Here is a 25671-nt window from a genome sequence, read left to right as displayed (position 1 = left end):
AACCGCCTTCTATATTCTGGACAAGCCAGGGATCCGGTTACGTGGTCAAATTTCACTCCTTTCTCCTTGCTGCAGATGGAGCAGCGGGGTGCGTTGACGCAGGCAGCTATCGTGTGGTCTTTGGCTCCGCACTTCCTGCAAATCTCCTTTCCAGGGTTTATCGCCGTACATTTGTTCGCGATATGCCCGAACATGTAACATCCGAAGCACTTTACCACATTGGGTAGTGCCTTTATCGAGGCTATCGTCAAGCCGGTTCTGATCTTCCGGCTCGCTCCCTCTTTGGCCAGATAGGCTTTCGGCATCGTCACTATTGCCGATTGGGTGCCCCACGTCGCCATTTTTAGGGTCTTTACTTCGACCTCGGTGATGTCGCTTATGCCCAGTTGCATTACTATCTCCCTGGCTAGTTCTTCCTTGCCTACGAGCGGGTCTATATCCCTGATCTCTACGGAGGTCTTGTCGCGCATTGGTAGCGCTCTCACCTTGCCTCTTAGCGCCGTGTTCATATCCGCCGCGGTCTTTTTGGCGTTGCTACCTGCTTTCAGCTCGATCAGAATGTCACCTGTTCTGGTCCTCCTAATTCCACAGCTCTCTTTTAGGGTCTCCCTAGCCCCCATCAAGTCTTTGTAGACCTGGATCCACTCCTTGTCTTACCCTACTTTGACGAGGATGGCTTCTGGTCTGTTACGTATTCTCTTCGGTCCCTCCGGCCTCTTTGGCTTGTCCAATGCCGCCCTTCCTGCGTTCGCCTTCCTGACCATACTCGTATGACTTTGATATTTGTCGATACACCCCGGTACACGTGTAACGACATTTGCGACTTCGACGCATGGAAAATCCGTCTCGTAAAATGTGCGCTAGCCTGTGCTGAACTGGTGAATGATTGCCACGTTAGAACGAAGTAGCTTCAATAAATAATTGATATGCAGCGACATAAAGAAAGTAGTGGCAAAGTAAAAATTTTAATGTAAATCTTTCGATGGATGCAAAGGCGTAATAAAAAAAGGTAATAAAAAGATTTCGAAGCAAAACTAGATTATTTGAAATTCTCTGACGAAAATGCTACGATAGAAGGTCCTTTAGTGCGGAAATTACGTTACAGAATTTTTTCGAATGGAAAGAACACAATGTAGTTATTGATTTTGAAGAACGTTCCATAAAATATTGAGTTACTTAAGCTGCTTATATTTTGATTTTTGTAAATAAGCAAACGCGTATTGTTTATCATTTTATTGTTAACTTATTTATTCCACCTTTTCTATTATTCGTTATTTAATATTAAAAATTACACTTATTTTCTTAAAGTTGATTCATATAATTATCATGCTTTCCTTTATGAATTAATTGAATGTTAACGCGTCGCGTAATTTATAAGTATTAAGAAAAATCGTTTATTCGAGTACATTATTCACCTGGTGTAATGTCACTCAATTAAGAAGCGCGAAAGAATATATTCTTGTTCGATTTATCACGAAAAATAAAATCTTGCACGTGTGTACAAGCTGTTGGTTTCATCCAAAAACTACGACGCATGGAATAGAGAAACAGATATATATGCAAATGCACGTAATATATAAGAGAGAAACGTATGTACGAGTCCATAAATCGAAGTACGAACTGAAAAGGGAAATTTAAATTTTATCGAAAATTCTACTTCCAATCGACGTCTGCGTAAGATACGAGGACTAGCTGTTGGCGAGATACGGAAGCAATTTGTAGGTTCGAAGGGGAATATCGAGAAACTGGTGGAATACGCGAAGCTGTCGCCAAATTTTAACGTCTAATAACTTCCAATGGCTGTCTGATATTCGCACGGTAACATTTCCAACGAAATAACGAGAGCGATTCGCAAAAGAAAATATCGACTCGCAACATTCGTTCTGGGCGCGTGCTGCGTGAGCGCGTCTGCGTAATCCGTTTTTAACGGGCGAAAAAGTCAGTGTTATTGCTAAAGCGAACGTACTAGGAAAAAAGTAGCGAAGCGTAGAACTTTAAAAATAAAACAACATTTTTCCACGCTATATTCCTTCTGATATTTACGAAGCCTTCGTGTGCCAAAAGAATCTGACATTCTAATGTGACAATAAACAGGAAATCTTTTAAGCAAACAGAAAAGAAAAATACACATATCTCGAGTTCTCATCGGGATTAGGGGCGTGTGACGAATCTTCATTTGGATTAACCATTGTTGTTATACGATATGGATAGTATTTACTGGTACCGACATGATTACAGTACCGATATGGTACAGAGTTTGACAAGTAACCGTGGCAATTAGATACTCGAGATGCCAATGACAATGATCTTAGGTTCAATAACGAATCCACGGTCAAAGGGATAACAAATACGTCTTCTTCCAAAGTCTAAGTCGTACTGAGCTTACTTGTCCACAATTCAAGTGTAACTCAACTTACTTGTCTACGATATAAGTAGAACTCAACTTACTTGTCTACAGTATAAGTAGAACTCCCTCAGTCCAAATGGAACTGCACTTATATACTCGTCTCTGTACCCCTCGGGTCAACTATATTTTTAAGGAGATCTATACAATTACTCCATAGCTTTGTTAGGTAAAAACGTCCATGCCATGACCGTGGCTACGTTTAGCGACCAGTTGTGTCACTTCGAGCCCAAGCCTACTGTCATAAATCTCGGGTAAACATAGTCGGATTAAATCATAAACAACTACTTCTGAGTTTTATTATTTAAGTGCAGCTATAATAAAAAGTCTAGACTAAAGTATTGGGGGTCTTCCCAAAAATTCCAAAAGAAAGGCCCCGATGTCCTTTTATCTCCAACACGTATATAGGAGAAACAAAATAGTATAGTAATTTTTTAATTGCACACTAAATTAGTATTAAATTCCATACGATATTTTCAAAGATCTTGTATCTTTGAATCTATCAGATTTGTTTTTAGATACAAAAGAAAATTAATAAAAATGTGACTTAATTTTATTCATTCTTTTGTACTGTTCGATCGTTCTTCACTATGATACGGTTTCAACGAAGAAACGTTTTATTTATGCTCAAGTGAGAGTTTTCTAAATCAAGATGAGAAGACAATTGTGCAGCCCGAATGTGAATGTGGCAAACTATGGCGAGCCTCAAATCGTCATAGAGGAAAGCACATCGGGCGAAGAGGAAGAGGAAGGGCGAAGGATCGAGTCGCCTCCGCGTTGCATAGATCCCGATTCGACACCCTTAAATCCTCATCTATTGTCTCCCTGGCGAGAGGTCAGGAAACGCTCTCTACCGACTCCGCAATGTACTTCCGGGATAACCGCATCACAGGTACTGTCTGATGGTCATATCTAGAAGAACATACTTGCTTACGGGCCACATCCCCTTTCTTGATAATGTACTTTTAGTGTATCCTGTTAGCTTAACAAAACATAACGTTGTCCAACGTTTGCATAATATATTTAAATATATTCCTATTAGGTCATTTGTTGTCTGTATATTATCGCTTTCGATTTTGTCTTGGACTTCGATAGGTAATCCAATGACAATCAGGTGTATCCTCACCTCTTCATCCATTTCCCTTTTTACTTCCAATATTAGTCGTTCTTTCTCTATTGCATATTCTACGAACGAACCTGAAAGGTATTTACAGTTGTAAGCATATCGTATTGCCGGCCAACCTTTATTCTTAAAGGCTTTGATAAATACTTCTTTCCAATCTTCCCAGTTGTGTCCTCCAGCTTTCAGTAGATTTGTTTGGTACCACCTTTTTGCTGTTTTTCCTAGGTACTTTCTCAAACCTTTGACTTTTCTTCATCGCATTTATTTTGTATTTTTTGCATTCCTCTTCATACTCTGATATCCAGTTTGTGGCTTTCTGAGTTCCTTCTAATCGTTCTATATTGTTGTTTGTTTCAACTATTTCCCTCTTATCTCGTCTTTAAAGGGTCTCTAGAAGTTTTTCCATGTCCACGTTGAGTTTCTCCATTTCCGTCTTTGTTTTTCTTGTGGATGTTATTTATGCTTCCTCTAAGACAATGTCTCGGAATACGAAGTTTGAATCCGTATCGGTATCAGTGCTGCTGTCTCATCGTCTATTGGGAGTTTAATATTTCGATTCTGAAGTCTGAAAATCGAGTTTTTTTTATTATGAAATGATTTGATAAAATACAAAAATGAACAACAATTAATATGCGTCTATAACAATCAATAACGATGATTATCTAAACGGGAAATTATAAGTCTTTGGTGCAATGTTTACCTGAACGTCCTGAGCTACCGATCTTTCTTCTTCAGTCTTTAAATCTTAAATCTTCAGTCTTTACAATCTTAAACAACTATTCTATAACCTTGTCTGTCTCTCTAATGTAACTCTCTGTCCGTCCGTCTGGGGAACACGTACTTCTTCAACTGCTCGTCCGTATCGATCTCTCCGTTAAACACAGCCTGTCGTGCTACCCGTGTTACGTCGCCTAAACATCTGCATGCCAGCCCTCGCGACCGGACAGCCAGCGGCCTGCGTAACGTCACTCCGACCCTCAATAAACCTAAGGACCCAATATATTCTTTCGCTGTCACTGTATTGTATCAACAGGCGTCTTCATTCAACCCCTTTGTCCTGAAGAATTTCTTAAGCCAAACATATTTTCGAAGCACATCTGGTTTTTAGAGAGGTCCTTGGGTTTATTAGGCGCGCTGAAAAAATACGGAGAAAGCGAACACGCACCCATCGGGAAGAATCGAATAGCTAGCTAATAAAACAATCAGGTTTTTCCATGAACAAGGTCACCTATCAACCACGATGGTAGGAGGCCTTCAAGTATCAGCGTAGGGCATAACCAATCGACATCGCGGATCGTTACCCTCACTTTTCTTAACGAAAAGTGTGAACAACGAATCCGCGTTCGTCATGCAAAAGGGCACACCCACACTGAACTTTCTTCCATCTCAACGCAAGAGCGACCAGCTAGTCAAAATTCTAACGCCTAACGTCTAACTCTGAACAGAACGCCAATTCAAGTCGATCCGTGACATTGCCAAACATTCGCTTATTCTATTAAGTATCATATCGTGCTACGTCCACCAAGAGACTAAGTTCAATTGTAAGAGCATTGCTCTATATTGTATACATCTATATTATCTGCATGCGATAAAGTTGTTAATTGTTTATATCTTTTCAACGGCGTTACTACTTTGTGTGATTGTATAAAGTGTTGGAAATATACATTATTATAACTCTGACTCCCAGTGTTATACCGCATTAACCACCCCGATTATCCTAACCGAAATACGGGGATCGAACTATTCGTGGTGTCGATTATTCTAATCGTAACGGGAATTTACGACTCCCGTTGACGCGTATTCTAACGACCGCGTCTCCCCGCGATAGCTCGAATTTACAACCCGTAAAACAAAAAGAATCCTTATCCTACATGAACTCTAGGGATTTCACATATTTACTAAATTTAGTTTTCTAGTTTATTACGCAAATTCTAGTTAACTGTAAATTTCAACGTTTATAGTAAATAATTAAAATCTCTTTCATTTTAATCATTTAAACTACTATAACTTATTACGATTTGCGCTTTGAATAGTTAATCAACAGAGTTCAGTCTAACGAAAAAGTATTCCGTCCACAGCGATCGTCAGCGCTAGACACGCGCCGTCCGTACGGACGACATAGGCCGTGAGTATTCAGCACTCAAAGGGTTTATCGTCTGTGATAAAGCTTTTAGTTTCGAAAGCTCTGTTAAACTCGTTATGGTAAAATTAATAGACACTATAATCTTAACGAATTATCTTTTGTATTCGTAAGAGGCCCGACGATTTCTTTATTATGGGAAAATAATTTCAGCGATATTTTTCGCTTTTAACGCGTTTGCAGCGCGTACGCGTATATCCTTGCCTGTTGCGCGTTATACGTTTTAACGTATGTGCATAATTTTCTATCTACCAAATACGCGCAGATTTTAACGAAGCAGAGCGAAACGTTTGTAAAATTGAAATGTTAGAACGATGTTTCCGATAAAATTCTTTGTTCCCGAACAACGATATGAACTGCGAGACCGATGCGTTTAAAAGTGCAATTTTCGAGGAATTAAACGCACGAAATTCTGAATATTAGTTCCTTCGTTATGCCTTTGTCATATTCGTTTCTATCTTTATCATTATTCGACAGGTTATTCGCAACTCGTGCAACGAAATAGGAGGATATCCATACGTTGATCCAAATTTCTTCTTTCAATCATATAATTGGCTTTCTTTTGCATAAAACGATATTATCGAACCGTTATCATAGATGTAATCTGGTTCTGGAAAAAATCGAAGAACGTCGTGTGAAAATCGATTTTAATTTAAATTGTCTTAAATATCCTTTAACGAATACGTCGTATTCTTTCGTTCTATTACGTTTAAATTAACAGTTATCGTCCTTTATGTCGGCCATTTCCTTCGTTTACGTTCTTTTTCACTTTCTGCCGTAATAGATCAGCCACGGATAGTCCAGTTCGACGAATAGTTTCTCTCGATCGACGTGGAAACCGTCGAAAAGAAAGATTCAGGATATTGTAGCCGTTCGCCGATAAGGAGCGCCATTTACGCCGAAGGAGATCCGTTCTCTTAGAACGTTCATAGAGCTCTGGGTCTTTTCGTTCTATAGGATTAATATAAATCTAGAAATTGTACAGCCCAACTTTAAGTCTATCGCAGCTTCGTTCGAACGACGTTACATCGTCCTGTACAAATTTCGATTCCTCCGATGAAACGTGTATTCACAGCAAAGTACATTTTTCTGTAATCTTATTATGGCTTGCGAAAGTGTTCGAATAATCATGATCGTTCCGAGGTGACGCGTATCACACGAACAATAGAAAACTCGGAAAATACCGAAAGGTCGGATGTTACCGGCGTTCGTACGGTAAAATCGTAAAATTGATTTCGATAACTTAACATCGTACGTGCGTTTCAGTTTAGTTGACTATTTGATCGATTAAAAGTTCAATTAATCTATTTACTTTGTTCGCGCGGTGCCGGCGTTAAAATTTCGAAAAAAAAACGCGCAGTTAGGAGAAAGCTGGAAACACATCGTATAATACGAGACTCGGATAGCCGAAACTTCACTGAGCTGGCGGAAATTTTGCGTAGGATCGCGTACTATGCCAAACATTTTGAAATCCCGTTAACGCTGTAACGAGACACGACTGTCATGATTATGTTCGTTACATCAGTTGCGACTCTTCAATTTTTGTACTTTCGAGTCTGTCCCTATTTTAGCGATAATAAAACATATTTGTAACGTTGGGAGAAGATTTTTAATCAAGAAAATTGAAACGAAAATGTGCGATCTTTTTTCATTTTCTTCAAAACGAAGGTATCCTCTAACGTTGTAAGAACGTAATTGGGTCGACCCATACATAACTCGAGCTGAAATGATCGAAAGGGCGTAGCAGGCTTTTTTTTTATTTATTACAAGCGTACAGTTTTGTCAGGTTCAGCCAAATATTAGGTTGCCCCAAAAGTGTCTTTCCTCTACGAATGTCTTTTACGACAATGCATCTTTATACAAACACGACAGCTAATCTGTCAAATGTCGTGGTCTTTACCTTAATAGAACAAAATGGAACGTACGTAGTTCGATAAAATAAAGGAAACAAGAAACGTCGTGCGTCTATTATTCTCTTATAAAACGAAAGACTCTTTTGTTGTACAACCTGATATTTGAACTATCGATAATTTTCGAGAAAGGTCCTGTAACTTCCATATACATTTTCCGATCCATTTCAAATTTTTCCAATACAATTGTTGGGAATATGATACATTTACACTGTACATGTGAATGTGTGTGTAAGCATCAGAGGACGTCCGGGTCTTGGTTGAGACAAAAGACAAGAGCCAGTCGTTAGAAGTATCTGGAAGAGTCGGTTGACAACAAGCGTGCGTGCGAGTAGGTTTTTGAGGTCTTAAGAGTATAAGATATATGTATAACAGTTGTGTGCTAAATAAAGGGAATTATTTGTATTTCCGAATCCATTCTATATCTTTTCAGCATAATATATTTAAAGAAAAAGATTGATCGTACCTTCTGATCTGAAAAAATAGCTCTGTTTATTATACATTATACATTATACATGTGTATGGGAATTAACTAGTGTCTATATAGTTTCACACTGACAAAATAGTTTCGAGTTACTTGAAAATAGTTGCTTGATTCAAGCAACTGTACGCGTTAACAAAATAGTTCCAACTTACTTGAAAATAGTTGCTTGATTCAAGCAACTGTACGCGTTAACAAAATAGCTTCGAGTTATTTGAAAATACTTGCTTCACTCAACTGCACACATTAATAAAGTAGTTTCAAGTTACTTGAAAATAGTTGCTTGATTGAGGTAACTTGACCAATCTGAATCATCATAAAAACTTGGAAGGATATTTCAGACAAAATTACAGGTTCACATTGGCAAAATGATTTTAACTTACTTGAAAATAGTTGCTTGATTCAAGCAACTGTACACGTTAACAAAATAGTTTCAAGTAACTTGAAAATAGTTGCTTGATTCAGGTAACTTGACGAATCTGAATCATCATAAAAACTTGGAAAGATATTTCAAGCAAAATTACAGATTCACATTGGTAAAATAATAGGTTCACATTGACAAAATGGTTTCGAATTGCTTGAATTCAAATCGTTTGACGAAGCAACATGACCAATCTGAATAGTTTAATTGTCATCTTTATCCAAGACTCGCATAGTCAATCGAGCCATTCGGAAATCACATTGACCAACTCCAAAATTGAAAAGTAGAGAAAAGTAATTACAAGTATCGCAAGTGGTGAGACAATATGCGATAAAAATGAAAAGATGAGCGTGGCGTTAAGCTCTAAGGAACTAGAGGTTTTGTGAGAATCAATCGTGTACTTGGACGATGAAATTGCGAAATTATGAGATTGTCCAAAGATGAAGTTGGTCAATTTGACTTTCGCCAGGCTCGATCGTCACTACGACAGTTCTCGCGTATCGAAACTATCTTGATGTTTGTGTGGACAGGTGAGACGAATGAGCGATCGTGGCGGAGAAGGATCAGGACATTCGGTCGTTACGATGGAATCAGTGTTACCGACTTTATTTGGCCGTCGCGAATCAGTCGCCTGTTTTCCTTTTGGAGGCGTGACGAGAATATTACCAAATCGTCGAGACCCAGCGTCCAGAATGTCCGCACCACCGAGCGGTAGAGGAAATACGCACTATCTTCGGTTGGACATTATGGACGACATCGCATACCTAAGAGCGAGGGAGGTAAGGATCTTTCGTTTATTCTTTTTCACTTTCTACCGTAATAGATCAGCCACAGATAGTCCACTTCGACGAATAGTTTCTTTCGATCGACGAGGAAACCGTCGAAAAGAAAGATTTAGGATATTGCAGCCGTTCGCCGATCAGGAGCGCCATTTACGCCGAAGGAGATCCGTTCTCTTAGAACGTTCATAGAGTCGCCTGTCTACCGTATTGGGTCTGCCTCCCTGCTATTCCTTTGTCTATATGCTGTCGATGGCTTCAGCGCTTGAGAAAGCTAAAAAGACCAGATGTGGAGTTTTCCTAGAAGTGGTGACCACTTCAACAAAAATAAACGAAAGATCCTTACCTCCCTCGCTCTTAGGTATGCGATGTCGTCCATAATGTCCAACCGAAGATAGTGCGTACTTCTTCTACCGCTCGGTGGTGCGGACATTCTGGACGCTGGGTCTCGACGATTTGGTAATATTCTCGTCACGCCTCCAAAAGGAAAACAGGCGGCTGATTCGCGACGGCCAAACAAAGTCGGTAACACTGATTCCATCGTAACGACCGAATGTCCTGATCCTTCTCCGCCACGATCGCTCATTCGTCTCACCTGTCCACACAAACATCAAGATAGTTTCGATACGCGAGAACTGTCGTAGTGACGATCGAGCCTGGCGAAAGTCAAATTGACCAACTTCATCTTTGGACAATCTCATAATTTCTCAATTTCATCGTCCAAGTACACGATTGATTCTCACAAAACCTCTAGTTTCTTAGAGCTTAACGCCACGCTCATCTTTTCACTTTTATCGCATATTGTCTCACCACTTGCGATACTTGTAATTACTTTTCTCTACTTTTCAATTTTGGAGTTGGTCAATGTGATTTCCAAATGGCTCGATTGACTATGCGAGTCTTGGATAAAGATGACAATTAAACTATTCAGATTAGTCATGTTTATTGTTTTCCTATCCTTATTTTTTATAGACTTAAAACAAAAAACAAACAACAAAGAAATCTACAACATCAATCGGGTGATGAACTCCATAGTTAAGTTCGAGCCACCTCTTGTAAAGAAAGAAATAATACAATGCAAAAGGTGCCAAAGGTACGGCCACACGCAGAAATACTGCAATCATAACTTCCGGTGCGTAAAATGTGCAGGTAATCACCCCACTGACCAACGCACTAAATCCCCGGAAACCCCCGCCAAGTGTATCCACTGTCAAGGAGAGCATCCTGCGAACTACAAAGGATGCTCAGCCTACAAAACACTACATAATATAAAGTATCCAAAACTGAGACCCAAGGACATAACCACACAAGAACCTAAACACCAAAAACTCACCACACCAACAGTATCCTATGCGCAGGCAACGCAAGGAAATGTAAACAACTCGAAAACACACAGTGTACACACAGAAAATAGAATTCCCACCCCACAAAACACAGACAACTTTACCAGACTCGAAAAACTTATCGAGAAGCAAACTGAGCAAATTAACAACTTGCTGTCACTACTCACACTCTTCATGGACAAATTCATACGCACAGAAGCAAAATAAAACCAATGCGAATAGCTCTGTGGAACGCCAACGGTCTAGCTCAGCACAAATTTGAACTAGAACTATTCTTAAAACAACAGCAAATCGATGTGATGCTCATATCCGAAACCCACTTCACCGACAAAAACTACCTCAAAATACACGGCTACAACTTCTACCACCCAACACCCGAGCGGAAAGGCCCACGGCGGCACCGGAATCATAATCAAATCAAATATCAAGCACTACGAACTTCCACCATTCCAGAAAGACTACCTCCAAGCAACAAACGTAGCAATAGAAGACTGTCATGGTACAATCACCACTTCAGCTGTATACTGCCCTCCCAGACACTCCATCGCCAAAGAAGACTTTGACAACTTCCTGGACACCCTGGGCAATAGATTCATAGCCGGAGGAGACTACAACGCCAAACACACCCAATGGGGCAACAGACTGGTTACAGTAAGAGGCAAAAACCTCCTCAACAGCATAATAACCAACAACCTCAACTACCTTACCACATACGAACCCACACACTGGCTCACCGACACAAACAAAATACACGATCTCTTTGATTTCCTCATAACTATAAATATCTCGTCAAGACACGTCCAAATCAATTCCTCGGCTGATCTCTCCTCCGACCATTCCCCCGTGATAGTAACAGTCATTTCAACAATCATCGAGAATACACCTAATGGCTCCATTCATAACCAACACACCAACTGGCAGCTCTTTAGAGAAATCTTCACACACACAACTTCAGCCTCAACTTCACTAAAAACCAATGAAGAAATCGAAACAGCCACGGAATACCTAAACACGAGCATAATAAACGCTATCCGCTACTCCACACCGGCAATAACGTCCATCAGCAAACACGAATATCCCCAGTACATATTAAAAAAAATAGCAGAAAAACGTAGACTAAGAAGAGTATGGCAGACCCATAGAACACCGGAGGACAAACGCAAACTAAACAACGCAACTAGAAAACTATCCAAAACCATAAAAAACTACAATAATGACTGTTTTCACAAATATCTCGCCAGCTTGTCCCCCACAGCCGACTCCAACTACTCACTATGGAAGGCCTCCAGGAAACTCACGCGCCCCCCACAAATAATACCTCCAATCCGCCGCCCGCAAGGCGGATGGGCGCGTAGCCCTATAGAAAAAGCCAACCTATTTGCCAAACACTTGTCTGAAGTATTCAAACCCTATTCCTCCGTAGCTGCTGCAGACGTTACCGAACACCTGCACACTCCCTTCCAAATGTCCCCTCCTATTGAGCCCTTCACTTCTGCAGAGATTATACAAGCAATCAATCGCCTAAACCCCAAGAAAGCAGCAGGTCACGACCTAATAGGAAATAAAGCAATCAAGGAACTTCCCATAAAAGGAATTGCACTCGTCGCATCAATATTCAACGCTATCCTCCGCCTTCAACACATTCCCAAGGCTTGGAAAATCTCACTAATCACCCTCATCCCTAAACCCGGGATTTAAACCAATATATGAAACCACCTCCTATCGCCCAATCAGTCTTTTACCTACCCTGTCTAAACTATTCGAGAGAATGCTCACGAATCGTCTCCTCCCACTCCTAGAAGAATTGAAAACACTCCCAGACCACCAATTCGGCTTCCGAAAACAACACTCAACAGTAGAGCAAATCCACTGCATAACCCACATGATCAGCCAAACCCTTGAAAAGAAAAAATACTGTTCAGCGGTATTCCTAGACATCCAACAGGCATTCGACAAAGTATGGCATGAAGGGCTACTCTACAAGATCAAAAAGATCCTACCCCATCCATACTACTCCATCTTAAAATCCTACCTAACCAACAGACAATTCATAGTTAAATGCCTAGGCGCCTCTTCCGCAACATTCCCAATAGAATCCGGCATACCCCAAGGTAGTGTCCTCGGACCCCTACTGTTCTCCATCTACACTGCCGACTTACCTATATCAAACGAGGTAACAATAGCAACATTTGCCGACGACACAGCACTATTAGCTACACACGCAGACCCGGCAATTGCCTCATCCACTCTCCAGCGAAGTCTCGACTCCATGGAAAAGTGGTTCCAAAAATGGGGTTTTAAAATAAACGAAAAAAAATCCTCCCGTGTAACCTTCACGCTCCGAAAACAAACCTGCCCCCAGGTCACCATTAACAACGCAATAATCCCAAGCAAGGACTCCGTAAGATACCTGAGCATGACCCTGGACAGGAGGCTAACTTGGAAAAAACATATCTCAGAGAAATCAAAGCAATTGAAGGAAAAACTAAGAAAATTCTATTGGCTCACGGGCCGACGCTCCAAACTAAACATACAGAACAAAATAACCCTCTACAAGGCCGTAATAAAACCTGTCTGGACCTACGGAATCCAACTATGGGGAACAGCAAGTAATTCCAACATTGAAATACTCCAACGCTTCCAATCGAAAACGCTAAGATCCCTATTAAATGCACCCTGGTATGTTACCAACGAAACAATCCACCGCGACCTCAAAATATCTACAGTCAAAGATGAAATACACAAGTTCAGAAGCAGATATAACACGATGAACAAGAGTCAACAACCACAACAACCCACTAGTCACCCAACTACTGGACACGACGGACCAGATCCGCAGACTAAAAAGAAAATACCCTCTAGATTAAATCCTTAGTTTCTACTAGAACCAACAATATAAAACTATTATAATCCATGTCATTGTATCACGCCAAACTAAGTTACTGAAAATTCTCAACGAGAATTGATTGTAAATATTCTAATAAATAAAAAAAAAAAACATCTTCTCAATTGCGCTACCAAATACCTGCGGACAAAATTGTTCTTATAAATTTATGAATATTATGTGTTTACGTATTTGAATGAAAAGTGTTTTTCTTCACTTCACTTCAATGTAACGAGACGTGTCTATCATGATTACACCGGTAAAAATTGAGACTAATTTGGAAATATATATATGGAAGCTAGAAGATGCTTATTGCAGACGTACACATAGCAAAAAACTAATGTACAATGTAAAGAGTATTTTTAAACATATGATTGATTAGGGGTAAAAATGCTCCTACTAAAAATATTGTGACTTATTTATACAATACATAATTAACTGTCCAAATACCGATGGTAATCAATAAGCATCTTATAATTCCTATTTACATTTGTTTCAAAAGTTTCTTTCGTTTCATAAGGAAATAATAGATGCACGACACTTTTTGTTTTATATTATTCTATCGATTTATGTATGATCTATTTTGTAGTAATAGAACAAAACGAAAGAAACTTTTGAGACAGCCTAATGCATCTTGAAATTCATGAAAAGCTTCAACAAAATATTCATGGAAAGTTCCTGTAAGCGTCCGAGTACTTTCGTGAGCCGTTATATGTATAATAATTCGTTACAATGTTAGTGATAGCTTGGAAAGTGAACTATTTTTATTATACATCTTTTTACTGTCCATATTACGCTCATAGATACTCTAAAACGCCGCGATACTAACTCTTATCTATCATGTTTACGAATGCCTATAATTTGTGAAACCGCTTCTGATTTTACGGAAATTTTGCAGTTGCTTGATGAATGAAACAGATTTGTTAAGAGAATCACATGTTATAGATACCTGAACTGTGATTTATTTAATATATCTTTTCTGATTTGTTATCCTGCAACATTTCCATGTTTTACGAAGCTTTAAATTAAATTTCACAAGTTTATTTTCCTTAAGCTAAAGACGATGCTGGTGAAATATTTATTTCTGAAGTAAAAAGTAAAAATATAGCTTACATATTGCTTGTATTTAATCATGTATTACGATTAATCCTGTTGCGATACTCGTATATTTCAGTTAGGCTCTGGTTTTAGTAAACAAGAAAGATTTATAATATCTTAAGAGGATGTTTAGCATGAAATCATGCTAATAAGAAGTTTTTCATGTTTTTCTTCAGGCTTAAAATATTTTTTAATGTTGTGAAAAAATTGGGTTGAAAATGAATAAAAGGGTGCAACAGGGTATTTAAACAAACTAATGTCTCTTATATGAATAAGTCGAGTGATATGCTGTAAATTATTTTCACAAAAAGACACCCATTTTTATTATTGTTTTCTAAACAAAATTCAATAATAATAGGAAGTTTCTTTAACTAACATTTAGTTATCGATCCTATTTTTATTGAAGTTTAACAATACTGTTCAATGTTAATAATTATTAATTTATAAGTGAAGGGTAATTCCAACGAAGAAAGATATCATTTGCAAACAAATAGTTTCAGATGAAATCAGCATTGGTACTGTAAATTTAAGATATTATAAATCTAATATGTATTGTATCGCAAAGCGGGATTCATGATGAAAAATTAAATATAAAAGTCCATGAAATTTCGCAAATTTAAACATCTCAGTTGATACAGCTTTAATAAATGTGGACAAAAGTTTAGTCTATCTTTATATTTAAATAACGCATGATATTTAATTCTACAGTATAATTAAACAAAGATTCGAAGCTGAAAATTTCGAAATATAATTGAACAATATATCGTACAATAAATGTTATATGATGTTCTGTAAAGGAGAATTGCATTTTTATGAAGAGGATCAAAGATAAAAGAGATTTTTGTTGAACGATACGACCGTTTCGAAATTCCATTTTGATCTTGTGTATGTATAGTGTATCTCGTACAAAAGATATTACAACAAGCGTCCAGTCATAATGTGAAACATTAATCAAAATTTCTAATCTCGAGTGTTTCAAGCCCCAGAACTCATCTTAATAAATATAAGAAGGACAGATTAAATTCAATCTTATTTTTCTAATTTTCTCGTTAATAATTAAATATGAGCATCAATCAATCAATAGTTCATAATGCACGGTATAATGCGTGTATAACATTCATCTGATTTCAATTAACTTACGTTTAAGCAAAATAATTATTCGAACTAGTTTATCATTCACATTATTACACATTTTAATTGTATATATATCTAGTACAACATAGAAAGGATGTTTTAGGATTATGAGTATTCCTTTAATTTTTAAGAAGAACAATAAGTATGCATAGTATTTCTTTTATCTCATATTCTAATTTCACCACATTGAATTTTCTAAAGAAAGATGATCTATTTATTTTAGATAACGCAAATCCTTTATTTTAGATATGCAAAGTCAAATATATTTTTGTCAATAAAGACACAAAAAATCTTAGATGTCTAAATGTCAGCTTTAAGAACAGTAGACTTGCCTGCCTTCAAACTTAAATGTCCTTTCCAGTAGTAAAACTTAAAATGACATTAACAACGGCAGTAATATTTACGCCTACAGATGGAGGATATTAGACTTCGATTAAAATACAAGTAGCTCAATAAATATGAGTCTAAGTACGATGGTTAAAGAATAACGATTCGTCATTCTTTATTCTAGCGCTTAATGCTATCCTTCTTTCAACAAATACAATCCTAGAACAATGCCGCTGAAGAGAAATGTTATGCGTGAATTTATTTGCCTTTGCGGGACGAAGGTTTATTAAATTATTAAATGAAAATATTAAATGAAAATGAATATGTATAATTGTGTGTATAAAAATTGATATATGTATGTATGTATAAAATATATATATGTATGTATATATATATATATATATATATGTCGGGTTGGCGTTAACATTAGAGTTAGGTTTAAGGGCGTGAAACGAATCCCTATTGGCGCTAGACGTGATCGTTATGCAATAGAGGAGATATTTACTAGTGCAAATATGACTATGATGGAATTGGACAAGTAATCGCGATAATTAGATACTCGAGAAGCAAATGACAATGATCCTAGGCTCAATAACGAATCCGCGGTCAACGGGATGACGAACTTTACCCTTCGTTAGCGTCTACGTTACACTGTATGTTAGAGCAAGGGGCAATTATTACGTATACGAAAGACAGGTCGATTGCCGATGAGATGGCACTAGAGAGAGTGGCTCTCCGTCGCGGTGACGCTGTCGAAGAAATCTATGATGGGTGTGCCTAAGGGCACGATCATGAGAGTCCCAAGAGATCATCGGATTCGCGGAGAAAAGTCTTCGTTCGAAGGGTGAGGGAAATTGAAGTTGCTGTTAATTGGTCAATTTCCATGTTGGTGGTTAGAGAAAGATATTAGCTGTCCTTGGAAAAAGTTGCTAGCGGGAAGCGTCGTTCGTGGAAGGATAGATTTCTCTTATCTTCCCGTAGTTGGGGCACAGGCTATTTGTCTATTTGAAAGACTTTGTATAATTGAAACTTAATATTCGTAGCCGGTCCTCGCCCAGCTAAACATATACTGTGAAGATGCGTTGGCATCTGGCAATCATCTTACCCGAAGGACAAAGTCTGCGTGTGGCGAGCCACGGGGCAGAAACCATTGAAACGTTTACCGTCGTGCCCTGTCCCAAGTATTTCTTTTAAGAAGAGCTATAGAATTACTTCATGCCTTTGTTAGACAAAACGTTCATCCCTTTGACCGCGGCTACGTTCGGCGACTGATTGTCGCCTCGAGCCCGAGCTCACTATCATAAATCTCAAATAAATACAGTCGGATCGAATGACAACAGTTTCTTAATATGGCTATGGTGAAATCTAAATTTCAATACTAGGGGTCTTCCCAAAGTTCCAAAGGGAAGGTTCCGGTATTCTTTCATCTCCGACATATATATATTATTATAATGACTTATTTTAATAATGACTTAATTTGTATAGTAAAAACAGCTAAAATCTCATGTAAGATTGTTGGGATGTTACGTGATATTTCTGTTGCATCATTGATTATCGTTATACTTTGAAAAATAATTAAGGAAGCGAACAATGCGTGGACGATTATGGCAGTTTTATTAATAAACGAACGTTTAGTAGAGAATATGGATTTATTGGATAAGTAAATGTTTCATTAAATGTAACTGCTACATGCAGAATAATATGTTGTTACATGTATGAACTAAAGTTGATGTAATACTCATATTGTATTTATGGTTTCAAAGAATTAATAAAATCTGCTGAGATTCAAACGTATACTCTCCCTTTTATTCTATGAGAATTAAACATTTAGAAGATTTTATGAAAATGCACTAAAAAACAATCAGAAGCATCTGTTTCTCCTCTTTTTTTTCTTTTTTTTTTTTTTTTAAATATGTTGATTGCCACGCGATTTTTATACTTATTTTGACTTGGATAGATAGATTAAAGCGTACCATACCAAGACATTTCATTCTTGCAAAATATTCTAGTCTATTTGCGTACCTAAACACCTAAACACCTAAACACCTAAACACTCAACGTGTTGAAGAATTTCTGTGCAAAACAATTCCATCGCTTTGTCACGCTTAACGGCTCAATCATCGAAACATGTATCATAACGCACGAATTATGATAAAAAAGAAACTGTCTTTCGAATAAAAGCAATCCGTTTGCCAGGTGCGCTTAAGGATGTACAGGACGTCGACGGAGCAAGTGTACGAAATACAGCCGCTGGAGGGTAACAGTTCCGCTCAACGTTACACTCAACAGCCGAAACAACGATTCTCTGAAATGCCTACTCCGTCGGTTTCGCCGACGTCTTCTCTCCGAAAGCGCGTCTCGGAACTGCCAAGAGCCGCGAGTGCATCCGTTTCCGGTGCTGCGGGCATTGTCTGCTCTAATACGGATCTGATATCGATCCTAAGCTCGTTAGCGTCTTCCGCGACGGAAATCAACCGATGCGGCGAGGAAGCGCCGAGTTCGCGGGACGATAGCAAATCAAACTGGCCCGGAAAAACGACCGAACAGAAAGGAAGTCGATCGAAGAGCTTCCGTTCCAATAGCTTCGACGTGTCGACATTGCACGGAGCTAAAAGTAAGCTTAGCGGATCCTCGAAAGCCGCTATTTCGACCTTTATGGCACCGTCGAATTGGTTCACGAAGAGACACCAACCGATGTCGAAGAAGCCGGAAGATTTAGTAACGGCCAGTTTAAGTCTCAAGTTCGATAAATCGAAGGTAGTGAAGGCGGTGAAGGAAACGTTGGGTAAAAAGTCCCCTAATAGCGAGGTCAAACACAAAGTTGTATGGGACAACACTAGTGGAACCAAAGTGGACGCTCAGCTAGGTTGTATTTCTCGTTACGATATCGTTTCTTGTTTAAGAGCCATCGTAGGTGGAAGGAGGAATGCAAGAACGCACATAATACGCAAAAATCTATGGCAGATTCAAAGTACAGTACTCGTTGTGATATTCGGTAAAGATAATAAGTTCTCCTATGGAGATTTCATTTTTCAAATTATTCTCGTACAAGTACGTATTTGCATAAATAAATAACACACGGTCTCTGCGTAAATACCCAGGCCAGTTATAAATATTTCAGTTTACCAACGATATCTCAACATGTGGGACACTCACATGTGTGCTACTTCGTGAGCGATGATAAAGGCGCTGGTCAAGCCTTCGTCTCGATTTAACGCGCACGATCTCGAAGGACCTCCTATATCCAATCGCGTCAACCATACAGCAACATCGTGATTTACGTCCTTCGAGGACAGCATCTTTCTGTTCCATTTGTTCACGTTCTCGAGAGATCGTCTGGCATCGCCACGGCGGACCTACGACAACGTTTAATATTTTCTTAATAAAAGCTAGCAAATATTACGAATATATTATATTTATTATTACATCATGCATTATATACTATATATAAATATTCGTCAATGATAATAAATATATGTGCAAGTAATCGTGTTGTTGATTGTAATCAAATGTAACTTGTAACGCTATTAGTATTTTAATCTTCCTGAAAAATGTTGAAATGTTGATTCGACAGCAGAGAAGAATAGCAGAAATAGAAAAGTAAAAGGAATCGCAAGTGTCGTATATCAATGATATTATCATAGGTCTATAACATTAAATTAAGATTCTTAAGAGATGAAAAAGGTTTAATAGTCGATTATACAGATATTTCGGATACACGATAAATGCGAGGTTTGTCAATGATCCGTGAAAATTGTTTGTTTGGAAATTTGTTTCCAAGGGATCGTTCACGGTTGTCCAATTTAACAAAATGGAACTCGTTGCATTTTATCGACCTAAAACGTCATGCGCAGATATTTTGACCTATATAATTTATATACCATACACTGTACAGATAAGTAGAAAATAAAATAATTGACACTCGCATATGCGTATCTCAGATAGTTACTACTTTAGTTAAATGATTTAATTTAATGGAAATCGCTTACCATAACGTCTCGTTTTTCCGCGTATAAAATCATTCGTACGATCACTAGAATCATGTTGGATTCGAGCGATGGGTCCATGTAAATTGCACTGACCTAGGATTAAAATACGTACGAAAATGTAACAGGCGTTAAAACAGTATTACAGCCTTACAAATAAATTATTATTCAAAACTCTCGTAAATACATCGTATCTTATATAATTTTCCTAAAAAATTAATTTTATTCGTTATATTTATCTTAGGAAATGTACGTTATTAATCTCAACAGCATTGGAAAACCAATTACCGAATGGCTGAAATTAATCGATTACAAAATTCCATTACGGATAAATTATTCGCTGAACTTTTTAAAAGATACGTGTAAGCTTTGAACAGTGTAAACAGAAAATACAGAGCTTCCATCCGAATATACGATCGAGATGTTTGAAAGCAAGTAGCGTACCTTGAAAATACAGAGATACGCATAACTCTGCCCTATGTTTCCCGGCTGCTCGCGTACATATGTAGGAGGAGGTATTCTATATCCAAGTATAATAACAGAATTTCGTTTGGTATTACTTACGATGTTTAAAAGAGCCAAGATATATTGCTGTACTCGAATTCCATGAAAATCTACCACGGAGTAATCAGCAGCTATTCCAAGCTCTAGCCATCGTGGCGGCGAATCCTTAGCAGTTGGTCTTTTCTCTAGAAATGACTTATCTTAGAAATCGACTTATCTTCCACGAAATTAGAAAGTCTACTCGACTCGACTTGATAGCTTAAACGCATGATTATTAAAAGCATAAATTAATATCTACGAGCAAGTATTCGTGGAATAATTATTATGATATAAATAATTATTTCAAAAGTATAATTTCAAAAATATCAATTCGGTATCACCGTGAATTTCATCCTGCAAATTTCTTTAAAATTCTTGACAAATTTTGGTAAACGTATTCCTCCAGCAAATTTGTCTATTTTTCTATTTTTTTACATTAAATTAGGCAAGATAGATAAAGATTCGTGCAATGGACAATATACATATGTGTAATAGACAGGGAATAATAAAATAAATTAAAAACAGCGAAATATAGATGAACGTGTAGAAGATCAAGCGAGAGTGGAACGCAATAGGGAGAATAATTGTAAACCGAGTTCCTTTTAAGGCTGAAGGTAAGCTATTCTTATATTACATGCTGTTATTATTACTTTTGTACACGATAGATTGGAATATCAGTACAATTTCTTTCTTTCAGTAATATTCGATGATTCGTTAATTTATTAACCGCTATATTGTACGTGGTAAGTAGAAAAGCAACGATTGTACAAGAATGGCATTTGGAAAAATATTTGACTTACTTGATAATCTGTTCCTTTGCCATTTAGGACCAGAGAAGTATCCAATTTCCTCGGGATTTGTTATTTTATATAGGTTGGGGTTGATAATCAATCTCGGATCCACTCGGATTGGTTATCACACCTTTTATTTTCTCTCTTATACAAAACACCAAATCACACAGCAAACGTCTAAACTCTCCCAATGCGTCTTAGCAATTAAGGCGTGGTCGACTCCTATGACAAAAGAGCGTCGTTAGGAGTCGTACCAACATAACCCTAGTAACCTTTTAGTAACTAGCGGTCATACCAACTGAGCATTTCTCAACAGGATTTACGTCGATCGATAATTCTTCCACCATTGTATCGTTGTATTCTGTGGAAACATCGTCTTTTTCATCGTATAGAATCAATTTCTCAGCTTTTGGATATTCCACGTCGAAGACGTCACCGGAAAGATTATAAAATCCCTGAACATCGTGGCTTAAGGAATCGCGTTTGCTTCGTTTGACTTTCTCTTACTTTCTACAACTTCAAATTTATTCGATTTCCCTGTAACCGAATTATCAACGTTTTACCACGTTTGCCTGTCTTATCTTCGCTATTCTCGTTACGGATAAAATGAAAAAATAGTTGCAAAATTTCTGAAATTGTAAATACGACCAGACTGGAACGTATCAACGACATATACGGTGTCACAAAATTGTGACAAGTCAATATTCCAGTTGTTAGTTTGTTGAATTTACGCCACCGCTGATTAAACGTATCACGCTTTAATAGAAAATTCAATTTCCCAGCGGGGAAAATGGAATTTTGCGCTAATTAAAGTATTGCGCTTTTGTACAAAATTCCATTGTTTTCTGTTGCCCGCGAAAATGCAATTTTACGACGGACATTTCAGACAAATTTCCATCAGACGGCTTTCCATCCGTAAAAAAGAATGCTATCTATAAAAGTGTCAATGGAAATTGATCAAAGTAACGTCAAACAAACCCGTTTAAACAGCGAGGTAAATAGACCAATTGCTTTTAACAAAACCTGTATCGTTGCTCTTAACCGTTTCACTTTTAAATATCAATCGGCGCTGTTCCTCATTAAAATTTCGATTTAAATCGAACGAGAAATACAGCGTAACACTTGGAATTTTCTATCGTTTCTCAACCATACTTCGAACATTTACGTCGCATTCTTCGATTCATAGGATCGCGATGTTGGATTCTTCGATTTCGATACAAAAACGTTTCACAGCTTTCGACGCGGGCAATTTAATTAAGAGAACAAATAATTTGTTTATAAACTGCCAATTACGTGCCTTGAATTTCCGATATATGCAATAAATTTCATTGCTACTTGACCTAAGTGGGTCATAAAGTTGCAACCGTGTAAACCGTGCCACGTAATTTTATTGCATTCAATTTTCCACGTTTCCAACAATTTATCAAATTAGAATTTATCCGCGCATCGTACGAAATTTTTCATAAAAATTGATTAATAATAGTAGATATATAGCTCCTCGTATTCGTAAAACAGATTTTTAATCTGTAAACAACGAGTCGTGGTAATTACGATACGATCGATTTTCAACTTAGCAAAATTTGTTTCCATTTAACATTCACATCCAGATTGTATTTCCTTTGTAATAAATTAATTATATAATTAAATAAATTTATTATTCGAACCGATATTCAGATACAGTTCGAGTATACTTGATAAATTTTCAGACTCGATTCTCCAAGTCGAAAATGAGAACGTTTTATCCTATACTTTTTCTTCATTTTTCCACAAGGATTCGCGTTGTTCTCGCTTTCAGACGTTGTTCCGTTGCATCCTGTATATACGGGGTGTGCCAAATTTAAACCGTCAAATTGTAAGGAGTTGATTTACAGACAAGAAGAAGAAGAAGAAGGAAGAACTTTATATAATGTTCGTCAACGGACGTTTCTTTACAGAATTACAAACGAGTATCGTTCGTACGAAACAGGTAACGACGCGTTTTCCATCGCAGCGTGCAAAAGTTCGCTGTATTATCGTGTCAGCGCAGTTGCATGCTTTTTATCATGCGACAACAAGCCCGTATCGTTAATAGCTACAATAATGATACAATGAATAATTATTATCTGGTATGTTTGATTGGTCGTTGGAGAACGTTGTCCGTGTGCTCGGATAGAAGCCTGACATCGATCAACGATGGGAGTAATACGATCTCGTACACACAGTTGCTAACAATTCGATCGAGTTGCAAAAACCGCGTGTTTTTACTCGTTGCGCTAGTTGTTCACGCGAACTCGCATCTCCAGAATAAACCTTCCGTTTTACAGTTGCGAAACCATAAATACAGAAAAGAAAACGCAGTTCTTGAAACTCTGACGAAACGCTGATAATACGGTCAATTGTCGCGTGCTGTGAAATGGAAAATTCGTCGTTACTTGTTTCATACGTACGATACTTGTTTGTAACTGTGGAAAAACGCGTTTATTGCCCAGCTTCGTACGACATGTTTTTCGGTAAATATTTACAAAGCGGACAATCTCGCCATATTCAACGGCTTTGAAATATGTTTGCCAAGGCTAATATTCCGAACAACTTTTTCCTGTAATACTCTTTACCGTCGCTCTGCTTTCCGCGATATTCGCAGCAATTTCTGTCTCGACGACAGCGATGATTTCGTAGTTTCGCTTTTCTCGATATCACTGCTAAAGCTTTTCCTACCTCGAATAACGACGCAAAGCTTCGTATGAATCGTATCTATCCTGTTACTTGATACGCGAATTTAATTCACGGTAACCTCAGTGATGTTTCTTTCCTGTGCGAGTTGAAAATGATTATCAGAAATGCATATATATGTCGGGTTGGCGATAAGATTAGAGTTAGGATTAAAGGCGTGAAACGAATCCCTATTGGCGCTAGACGTGATCATTATGCAATAGAGGAGATATTTACTAGTGCAAATATGACTATGATGGAATTGGACAAGTAATCGCGATAATTAGATACTCGAGAAGCTAATGACAATGATCCTAGGCTCAATAACGAATCCGCGGTCAAAGGGATGACGAACTTTACCCTTCGTTAGCGTCTAAGTTACACTGTACGTTAGAGAAAGGGGCAATTATTACGTATACGAAAGACAGGTCGATTACTGATGAGATCGCACTAGAGAGTGACTCTCCGTCGCGGTGACGCTGTCGAAGAAAACTATGATGGGTGTGCCTAAGGGCACGAGATCATCGGATTCGCGGAGAAAAGTCTTCGTTCGAAGGGTGAAGGAAATTGACGTTGCTGTTAATTGGTCAATTTCCATGTTGGTGGTTAGAGAAAGATATTAGCTGTCCTTGGGAAAAGTTGCTAGCGGGAAGCGTCGTTCGTGGAAGGATAGATTTCTCTTATCTTCCCGTAGTTGGAGCACAGGCTATTTGTCTATTTGAGAGACTTTGTATAATTGAAACTTAATATTCGTAGCGGGTCCTCGCCCAGCTAAACATATACTGTGAAGATGCGTTGGCATCTGGCAATCATCTTACCCGAAGGACAAAGTCTGCGTGTGGCGAGCCACGGGGCAGAAACCATTGAAACGTTTACCGTCGTGCCCTGTCCCAAGTATTTCTTTTAAGAAGAGCTATAGAATTAATTCATGCCTTTGTTAGACAAAACGTTCATCCCTTTGACCGCGGCTACGTTCGGCGACTGATTGTCGTCTCGAGCCCGAGCTCACTATCATAAATCTCAAATAAATACAGTCGGATCGAATGACAACAGTTTCTTAATACGGCTATGGTGAAATCTAAATTACAATACTAGGGGTCTTCCCAAAGTTCCAAAAGGAAGGTTCCGGTGTTCTTTCATCTCCGACATATATATATGTCGGCTGGACGATAGGATTGGGGGTGGAGGTGTTCGATGAATCTTCGTTGATATTGGCCATCGATGCGGTGTAACAATGGTAGAGTTTATTGGCACAAGTGAGTGGTATTACAGCATTGGTAACTAATCACAATGTTAGATACTGGCGGCGCTATGACAATGGCCTCGGGTCCGGTAACGAATCCGCGGTCAACGGGATGTCGAACGTGTATATTTCGTGGAAGTCTAAGTTATATTCAGGTCGCCACAGAACAAGCACTACGTACCGGAGAATTACTTGTATCGTCGTTCAAATCGTACGAAAGTGTGTCTCTCCATCACGGTGACGCTGTCGAGGAAAACTATGATGGGTGTGTCTAAGGGCACGAGATCATCGGATTCGTGGAGAAAAGTCTTCATTCGGAAAGTGAGGGAAATTGGAGTTACTGTTAATTGGTCAATTTCCATGTTGGTGAAAGATA

At 38.3% G+C, this 25671-nt stretch overlaps 3 long non-coding RNA genes across 3 annotated transcripts in view; 1 reads left to right on the top strand and 2 right to left on the bottom strand.

Annotated features, from left to right (window-relative positions):
• The window catches only part of LOC126926892 (uncharacterized), a 72111-nt gene extending 63444 nt beyond the window's left edge, over positions 1 to 8667 (bottom strand). The window contains exon 1 of the long non-coding RNA XR_007714995.1: positions 7676 to 8667. This is a non-coding gene — a long non-coding RNA (uncharacterized LOC126926892). The remainder of the gene's footprint in view (positions 1 to 7675) is intronic.
• Positions 1 to 17905, top strand: part of LOC126926860 (uncharacterized) — a 40055-nt gene extending 22150 nt beyond the window's left edge. The window contains exon 2 of the long non-coding RNA XR_007714955.1: positions 17454 to 17905. This is a non-coding gene — a long non-coding RNA (uncharacterized LOC126926860). The remainder of the gene's footprint in view (positions 1 to 17453) is intronic.
• Positions 17906 to 19709: 1804 nt separating this feature from the next.
• Positions 19710 to 21668, bottom strand: LOC126926850 (uncharacterized). The gene is made up of 4 exons (XR_007714944.1): positions 21374 to 21668; positions 20595 to 20719; positions 20034 to 20126; positions 19710 to 19880 (listed from the first exon to the last, which is right to left on the bottom strand). It is a non-coding gene; the product is annotated as an uncharacterized LOC126926850 (long non-coding RNA).
• Positions 21669 to 25671: the final 4003 nt, after the last annotated feature.

Source organism: Bombus affinis, unplaced genomic scaffold, assembly GCF_024516045.1.
Source record: "Bombus affinis isolate iyBomAffi1 unplaced genomic scaffold, iyBomAffi1.2 ctg00000059.1, whole genome shotgun sequence".
NCBI lineage: Eukaryota > Metazoa > Arthropoda > Insecta > Hymenoptera > Apidae > Bombus > Bombus affinis.
This window is presented reverse-complemented; position numbering and strand designations above follow the sequence as displayed.